The sequence below is a fragment of the Elephantulus edwardii genome, unplaced genomic scaffold (assembly GCF_000299155.1).
Source record: "Elephantulus edwardii isolate Elephantulus edwardi_28Jun2011 unplaced genomic scaffold, EleEdw1.0 scaffold00059, whole genome shotgun sequence".
In the NCBI taxonomy this organism is placed as follows: domain Eukaryota; kingdom Metazoa; phylum Chordata; class Mammalia; order Macroscelidea; family Macroscelididae; genus Elephantulus; species Elephantulus edwardii.
The window spans coordinates 17,565,700-17,575,500 of record NW_006399809.1 but is presented as its reverse complement, the minus strand read 5'-3'; the positions used below and the strand labels follow the sequence as shown (position 1 = coordinate 17,575,500).

Here is a 9,801-nt window from a genome sequence, read left to right as displayed (position 1 = left end):
CATACATTGCTGGCAGGAATATGAAATGGCACAACCACTATGGAAAGTAGTGCTTACTCAAAAAGTTGAAAATGGAAGTAGTGTTGTATCCAGCCACTGCACTACTAGCTATATATCCTACAGAAATAAAAGTTGGGACAAAACCGGTTGCACATCTGTGTTTATAACAATCAGACATTGTGGACATGGTAATTGTTGTTATGAAATAAAATGTACATGAGTAATTGAAGGAAAATAACAATATACTTGTAAACTTTTGCTCAAATCACAGTAAATATTTTTTAAAAAATATATACAATACACTGATGTAGAAAACAGACCCAAATTTATTCAATTGTATATAGAGATCCTAAGATGTTGTGGATATCTTATTTTTATTTATTATTTTGAAGTGACATATGAGATAATCTAATACTATCACTTCATGTGCATAGGGTTTTCAAAGGCCTGCTGTTTTGGAAGTAGATAGTCAATCCTTCTTCCTAGTCTGTCTTAATTAGATTGCTCAGATTTAGAACATTATCTGACAGAGAAGAGCAGATTAAAGATATTTCTCAGTAGTAGAACAAAAAGCAATAGATTCTGTTTTGTCCCCAGACTGGCCAGGTGTGTTTTGAGCCACCCCTTGCCCTGCTCCACCCGCATTTATATCTACTCCCACCTACTCTATTCAACAACAATCTCCTTTATCTAGCCCATGATGTGATGGCCTATATGTCAATCTTTCTGGTTTCTGTGTGTCCTAATGCCTCAGGCTGCTGCCAGTTTTTTCCTTGATGCAGCAGTATCTCTTGATTTCAGTTTTGATTTTCTACACCAGAATCGATGTCTCGTTCCTTCAGGCATCTTCTCCTCCATTTATGCTATAAGAATTTCCTAGGGCAGGCTGATGAATCCTATAGATTTGGTATATAATGTTGTTTTCCTGGCCCAAGGGCAATGGCCCTCAGGCCCCAAGATTCGACCACAAGCTTCTGGAGACAATGATATTGGCAAGGGATAGAGCAGGGTTTAGGGGTGTTGTACATAGGTTTGGACAGCACATAACAACATCGCTTCATGAGCCACATAGTGAATCTGACTTTCAAAATTAAACCCTTCCAAGTTTACACTCTTAAATCTCTGCTGCTTAATAACATGATGGTAGAATGACTTTGAGCTCTGAAGGGGTGAGAAGGGTCCTCTGTACCTAGCACCTAACCCAGATCCTACCTAGTATATTAGTCCCATTCCTTCACTATTTGCTGAGTCAATAACTAAAAATGCTTGTTGGCATAATGTAGAGAAAGAACTGTTGAAGGTATGACATATTCAGAATTGAGGATATGGTAATTAGCAAACAAGGAATTGAATGAAAACTTGGTGTGAAAACTGCAGATGTGGCTGGCTGAGTCTGTGGCCTGTGTTTAAAGGATCTGATGTTTGAGTAAATGCTTTACTATTATTGTCTTGAATTTTTTTTTTTTTGGGGGGGGGTTCTGTATTTTACCAAGGAAACAAGGTGGGGACAGGAGGGCTAGGGCGTGGGATGGGGGACATGGGGACTATTTACAGCGGACGTGGAGTGGGTTGGGGGACAGGGAGGGAAGCCCTGGCAGAGCCGTCAACTTCCTATGTGGGTGGTAGCTGAGTCCTGCTGCCACCCCAGGAGGATGGCCGTGGGGTCCACTCGGCCTCGGAGTCCCAGTACTCCATCATTCCAGCACCCTGAGCTCCTCCTCCCTGCAGAGTGCTAAGTGGGGTGAGGGTCACGGCTGGGCCCCTGCTCCCGGCCCTAGTTCCTGTCCTTGGCCTCCGAGGACGATGAAGAGGAGCTGGAGCTGTGGTTGAGGCCTGACTGCCGGTAGGCGGTTCTCTGCTCCTGCAGCCGCTCAGGCGTCGGGCCCCACTTGGCCAAGCCCGGCTCGTTCTGCAGGAAGAGCACGGCTGTGTTGTGGACCGCCTTGTAGTGTATTTCCTCCTTCTTGCAGATGTGCTGGGAGCCACTCCGGTACTCGTGCTCAAAGGTGGGCAGAATCAGCTGGTGGCGTTTGAAGCGGCTCTGCTCCATGCGGATGAGTGCAGGCGTCGGGCGCTCCCGCCACTCGGGGATGAACACCCACTCGGGGATGAACGCCCACTCGGGGATGAACACGATGAAGGACAGGGGCTCCAGGGAGCTCTCAAGCAGTTTCTCAAAGTGAGACACCATAGCGTCCATGAGCTCCTCGCAGAATGGTGGGTTGGCCTCGAAGGAGCCACTCATCGGGGAAAAATCGAGGCAGGGTCCTCGGGAGCCGAAGTAACTATCTGTGTCGGGGAAGGCAGAGCAGTACTGGCGAAAGTAGCAGTTGAGGGGTGAGGCGAAGCACTCGAAGCTGACACCAAAGAGCAGGTGGAGGGCCTCGAAGATGTGCATGGGCAGGGAGCCCTGCAAGCCCGTCCCCTCGTAGAGGCCCACACCAAACATCATCTGGTACCGCTGCAAGAGACACCACACTCGAGGCAGGAACTTCTCAAAGGCAGAGTCATTGATGCAGCTATAGCGATAAAGGAGCCACAGCTTGCTGAAGTAGTTGCCGCTGACCTTGACCATCTCGCCCTTATAACGAATGCAGACCACGTTGTTCTCCATGTGCATCTCCACGCTGGGCATGGGGGGCGCAGACACAGCCAGTCAGACCGGGTAGCAGTACACGAGGCGAGGCTCTACCTCAGAGGCCTCCACCTCCTCTGAGATGTTGTTTTCCTTGAGCACAGCAAGGTGCTTCTCACGTATCCGTTTGACATACTCCAGGGAGATGTGGTAGATCTTGCTACCTTCTTGCCTTCCACAGAGTCCTTGGCTGCAGCCGAGACATGGGGGCCACACTGCTTCCGCAGGTGCTCGAGCCGGTCCATGTAGTCCTCCTTGGAGGCCGAGTGGTCTTTTTGCAGCCAGCTGAAGGTGTCTTCCACGTTCCATTTGGCCACCTTCCTGCTGTCTGGGGATGCACTCCTGGACTCGATGAGCTGCCTGGCAGCCTCAGCGTACTTAAAGAGCAGGCGCTTGGCTTCCTCCCGGAACTTGATTCGCAATAACCTGATGGGAATGTCATTCATGATTTCTCGAAATATGGAAGGCGACACGACTGGTTCGTAGTTGCTGGGCAACAGGGGGTCTGAGCCTTTGTCCACCACCTTGCGCTCCAGCGTCCAGCGGCTGAAAGACTCCCGGGGAGGTTCAATGCCCTCCCGCTGCTGGCACAGCTCCCGGTAGTGCTGCCAGAGCTTCAGGATGAGCTGGGAGCGGAGCAGCTCCACCTCGGGGTGTGGGGGCAGCACCTCCGAAGGCCCCCAGTGCTTGATGACAGCGTTGGTCTGGATGTCCAGGTCCCAGTACACCTCGGTGGGCCGGAGGAGAGCTGCCTGCTGCTTATCTTCAGGGGATGCAGCCCACATCTTCAGAATTGGGGGTTCCTGGGACACTAGGTGAGCTGGGCACAGACTGGCCCGTGGCTGTCACAGAGATTTCAGTCTTGGGCTTCTTCACACCATTGCCGCTCGGCTGCTCTTCTGAGAGCTGCCTCTATCGGGGCTTGTTCTCAGCCGGGGGATTTTCCACCAGGGTTGAGTCTTGGGGCAATGGGGTCGCATTCAGCCCCAAAGGGTCCGAAATCACGTCGTGCTGGCCCAGCACAGGCATCTCCCACAGGGACTGGTTGGTGAATCGGTTGAAGTAGTAGGGCCGGTTCTCCCTCCTGCTCCAGCACTTCTCCCAGCCAGCATGCACCAGCTCCTCTGGGAGGTCCTGCAGCAGGCGGGCGGGCTTTGGAGAGCAGGGTTGGCTCTGATTGGAGGTCCCTGGGGAGTGACTCAGCAAAGACACTTCCTTCCGGGGGCTGCCGTGATTCTCATTGGGTCTGCAGCGCTAGCATGAGAGGGTTTTCTTCTCTGGCCAGTCGGTCCCCCCATCACAGGGTCCCACACAGGTGGCAATGAGGCCTTCAGGTGGGCTCAGCACAGGTGACTGGGCTGGTCAGCAGTGGAGTGGACGGGTCCCCCGGGACTCCTTGGGTGAGCAGCTGCGCGGAGCGGAGCGGACTCGAGGGGACACAACTACACGTTCGGCTTGGCCGCCCGTTTTGCCGCCTCCGCCTCGCCCTTCCCAGCGCCGCTGCTGCCATTTTGTGTCTATTGTCTTGAAATTTTTAATGATTTTGAAACAAGAGCCCCTACAATTTCATTTTGTGCGGAGTGTAGCCTGTCTCAGATACAAGTTGTAGAAGTAAATAGAAAAAGTTAAATATTTAGAAAATATTTAGAAAAATGAAGTTGGACTTGAAGGTTGTACCTTGAATGAGTATATCTTGAATGGATATAAGAAATTGAGTCTGGAATATTTTCTCATGTTTCTACTTAAATTTAGATTAGTGCATATGATCACTTTAAATCTTTGTTTTCAGACAGAACAGGAAGCAGACTGATAAATTAATCTATGGGAGCAATGAGATTAATGGTATCATTCTATTAGGAAAACATCAGTGTAACCACTTGTCCACTGGTTGGGGAAACAAGAAATAGAAAAACATTGAACATGCAGATTCCTTTTAGTAGGGTTGACCAGGGGATATTTTTCCATTTAGTTTGGGCTCTTATTTTTTCTAGTTTTCCTTATACCGGTCTTTATTGTTTCTAATTAGGTTTATTTTCAAGTATTTTAACTTGTGGTTGGCTATTGTAAATCGTATTGCTTCTTTACTCTCCTTTTCTGTGTTTTCTTTGTTGCTGTAGAGAAACCCACCTGAATTTTATAGATTGATCTTGTATCATGCCATGCTACTAAACTGGTCTACTAGGTCTAACAGGTACTTTTGTTGAGTCTTTGGGATTCTCTGTATATGCAATTATGTTGTCTGCATATACAGAAACAGTTTTACCACATTTTTGTCAATTGGGATGCTGCTTATTTCCTTCTCTTTGTCTGGTTGCCCTAGTGAGTACTTCCAATACAATATTAAATGAGTGGTGATAGCGGACAATCTTATCTGGCCCTCATTCCCAAGGCGAATGCCTTTAGTCTTTTATCATGGAAAATTATGTTGGCTTATGATTTTGTGTATGTACTTTTCACTATTTTGAGGAAATTCTCTTCTATTCCTATTTTGTTGAGTGTTTTAATTAGGAAAGGGTGTTGTTGGATTTTGCTAAAGGCCTTTTCTGCATCAGTTGATAGGATCATATGCTTCTTCTTTGCTTTGTTAATGTGATGAGTTACATTGATAGTTTTTCTTATGTTGAACCATTCATACTTGCATAACTGTTATGAATTGGTTACAATGAATTATTTTTTGATGTGCTGTTGAATTCTTTTGACCAGGATTTTGTTAAGGACTTTTGCATCTGTGTTCATGAGAGATATTGGCCTACATGTTTCTTTTTTGGTAATAATGTCTTTGCTTGGATTTGGTTTTAGGGTTATGCCTGCTTCAAAAGTCAAAGTGTTATTTATTTTTCTTTTTTTAAAAATAATTTAAATGGATAAAGGAAATGGGAAAGATCTAGTGTGAGAAACTATATATATGAACTTTGTAAGTAAGCCAATATAAAATAAAAATTTTATTTTAAAAAATAAATTAAGTAGAATTGGTGATAGCTTTTCTCTCAATATTTGGTAGAATTCACCGATGAAGCCATCTGGGCTAGGATTTTTTTTGGAAGGGAGTCTTTAATGCAATTCTGACAAAGATACCAAACTCATTTTTCAAAGAGATAGAAAAGGCAATTGGCAAGTTTATTTGTAAAAGAGAGAAAGCCCAAATAAGCAAAACTCTTCTGAAAAAGAAAAATGAAGTGGGTGGCATAGTACTCTCTGATCTCCTACTACATAGCTGTAGTAACCAAAGCAGCATGGTATTGGTGCAATAACAGAAACATACACTGATGGAACTGAATCTAGAATCCAGAAATAACAGCATAATATCCATATGTATACAAGGAAGATCTACTAATACCACTATCATTTGAATTTATGCACCAACAAGCAGAGTCAAAGAGGAGGAAACTGTTGCAATAGGAAATCCATCAAACATGAAATCAAGGTGCATTAGTTAACAATGGGTGATTGGAATGTAAAAGTCAGGAACAGGGAAGAAGGATTGGTAGTCTGGAATCAGGGACGTGGTGACAGAAATGAGACTAGCAATAGAATGATACAATCTATAAAATTAATGATTTATTCATGGCAAATACTTTTTAGGCCAATTCTTCTTTAATAAATCATTTCAATGTACATATAACATTACTTTGTGCCATGAACTGCAAAAGTCAAGTTATTTATAATTTCTATTATTTCATCTTTTTTTAAATATTGGTTTGCTTACAAAATTCATATACATTGAGCTTCACAGTATTCTTCATTCCCAATGTGTTTCAAACAATCATTTCCACTAATTATGTTTTATGTAATTAATCACCATTGGACTGTGTCCATCATTACCTGTCTCTTCAGGTCCCCACTGTATCTTTCCCATTTTCTTTACCCCTTTGCACAAATACCTTCTGTAAGAAACACAGACTCCAACTATACACAAAAACCTCACCTGATGGCCTACACAGGAACCAGATTGACTACATTTGTGGGAAAAATCATTGGAGAATCTCACTATCAGCTATGAAAACTAGGCCAGGTGCTGATTATAGAACAGACCATCAATATGCAAGTTCGAACTGGAGTTAAAGAAAATAAAATCAAATCCACAAGAACCAAAGTTCGACCTTGAGCCTATCTCAGGAACAGTTTTGAGGCTTTGAATACTAACGAGCAAAGGCCAGATGAGCTGTGGGAGGATATAAAGAATATAATCCATGAAGAATGAAAAAGGTCATTACAAAGAAAGAGGGAAAAGAAAAGACCAAGATGGATGTTAGAAGAGACTTTGAATACTGCACTTCAGTACCAAGAATTTAAAGCAAAGGGAAGATAGCAAGAAGCTAAGGAGATGAATAGAAGATTTCAAAGGGCAGCACAAGAAAAAACAGCAAAGTATTATAATGAATGTGCAAAGAGATGGAGTTAGGAAATCAACTTGACTGCCATCTCTCAAGCTGAAGGAACTGAAGAACAAATTTAAACCTCAAATTGCAATACTGAAGGATGTGGTGGGTAGAATGCTGAATTACCTTGTAAGAACCAAAAGAAAATGGAAGGAGTACACAGAGTCCTGTACCAAAAAGAATTAGATGACACAGAATAATTTCATGACACAACTTAAGACCAAAAGCCTATGGACATGAAGGAGGAAGTTCAAGCTGCTCTGAAGGAATTGGCAGAAACAAGCAAACAAACAAATAAAAACAACAAGCTACAACCCAACCTAAAATCCAAGGCCCCAAGAATGGACGGCATGCTAACTGACATATTTCAACAAAGAGATGCTGTTCTGGATGTGCTCATCAGGTTGTGACAAGAAATCTGGAGGACAACTACCTAGCCAAGTGACTGGAAGAGATCCATATTTATTCTCAATCCAAAAAAGGTGATCCAACCAAATGTGAAAATTATTAAAATAATATCATTAATATCACATGCAAGCAAGATCCTGCTGAAGATTAGTTTAAAACAACTGAAATTGTATATCAACAGAGACCAGGCAGATGTGTCAGCAGGATTTACAAAAGGCAATGGCAGTAGGGATATCATTGCAAATGTCGGACAGATACTGACTGAAAACACAGAGTAACAGAAGAATGTATATATGTGTTTCATTGATTATGCAAAGGTATTTAACTGTATGGGTTACAACAAATTATGGCTAACTTTGAGAAGAACATGTACCTCAGAACACTTGATTGTGCACATGTAAAACCTATACTTGAACTAGGAGACAGTTGACAGGACAGAGAAAGGAAACACTGCATGGTTCAAGATCATCAGTTAAAGTGTATGCTAGGGATGTATCCTATCTCCGTACCTTTCAATCTATATGTGGAATAGATCTTCCAGGTTGTTGTTGTTGTTATGTGTCATTGAGTAACTTGCAACTCATAGAGACCCTATGTACAACAGCTCTGAACCCTGCTCTGTCCTGTGTCAACGTTTTTGTCTCTTACATACCTACCCCAAAAACCCCACTTACTGAGTCGGTCCATCTCATCAATACTCTTCCTTTCTTGCACTGTCACTCCAACCTCCCAAGTACAATGCCCCTCTCCAAGAACTCATCACTCCTTGCAACATGCTCAAAATATGTCAGGCAAAGCTTCTGAATCTTTGCCTCGAAGGAAGAGCCTGGTTTAACCTTCTCTAGGATGAAAGTGTTTGTTCTCCTAGCAGTCTATGGTATACTCAATACTATTCTCCAGCACCACAGCTCAAAGACGTTGATCTCCTTCTATTATCCGTAATTATTGCCCAGCTCTCTGATGCATAGCAAGCAATTGTGAAGACTATGGCCTGGATCTTCCAGGAGGCTGGACTTTATGAGGTAGAATGTGTCATCAAGATTGGAGGAAGACTCCTCAACAGCTTGCATTACACATATGACTCAACCTTGCTTGTTGACACTGAGAAAGAGCTGAGGCATTTGCTGTAGAAGGATAAGGACTGCAGTGTTCAATATGGATTGAAGCTCAACAACAAGAAAAAAAGTTTCTCACCACTGGGCCAGTTGACAGCATCATGATAGGTAGAGAAAAGAAGAAAAGATTGAGATTTTTAACAGCTTCAGCTTTCTTGGTTCCACAATCATTACTCTTGTACTAGCAGCCCGGGAGTCAAAATATGAATTGTATTAGGAAAATCTGGAGTCAGAGACCTCGCCAGAGTATTGAAGAGCAATGTTGTCATTCAAGAGACTAAGGCATGCCTGATCCTAGTCATGGTCTTCGCAATTACTTGCTATGCATCGCAGAGCTGGACAATTACTATGGATAAGAGAAGAAGAACTGGTGTCTATGAGTTGTGGTGCTAGAGAAGAACAATGAACATACCATATTAAGAGAACAAACACCCTCTGAAGAGGGTGAAACCAGGCTGCTCCTTAGAGGCTGGTATTTATTTTTTTTAAGCTCTGTCTCACATACTTTGGGTATGTTGCCAGGAATAACCAGTGCTTAGAGAGGAAGATCATACTTGAAAAGATGGAGGAACAGTGCAAGAGAGGAAGATGCTGGATGAGTTGGATTGACTGAGTTACTGGAATAATGGATAGGGGTATCAGAGGCAATAAAATTGGCTCAGGATAGAGCAGGGTTCAGAGATGTTGTACATAGTGTTGCTTTGAGTTACAAACAACTCAATGGCACATAACAACAAGAAAAGCAAACACCTATGGTCAATTAGTATTTGACAGGGATTCAAAACCTATTAAATGGGAAAATGACAACCTCTTCAACAAATGGTACTGACAAAGCCGGATATCTATCTTCAGAAAACTAAAACAAGATTCACACTTCATACCATAACAAAAATCAACTCAAGGTGGACTAGAGAAGCCCAAAACTATAAGGATAATAAATGACAAAAAGACCCAAATTTAGAAGCCATAGCTTATGGCATAAATAGGCTTGCAAAGACTATTTTCTGCAGCCAGAAGTGCATTATCAAGAGAGGATAAAATCTGTAAATAGGATCTTCTAAAAATCAACCAATCCCCATGTGCATCAAAACCCTTTTCCAATTGGTTGAAAAGAAAAATAGAAAAATCTATAGGTTGGGGCATAAACACTTAGCAATGACTTCTTAGACAAGGAAAGGCCTCATAGCCTAAGTTTACAGACTGCTACGGGGCATCCACAAGAAAAAAGACTGAAACTTTTCTCAAAGAAAGACATTTGGATGGT

General features: G+C 43.2%; 1 pseudogene; it reads right to left on the bottom strand.

Moving 5' to 3' along the window:
* Positions 1-1,732: 1,732 nt before the first annotated feature.
* LOC102846908 lies at positions 1,733-4,145 on the bottom strand (annotated as a pseudogene).
* Between the last annotated feature and the right edge of the window lie 5,656 nt (positions 4,146-9,801).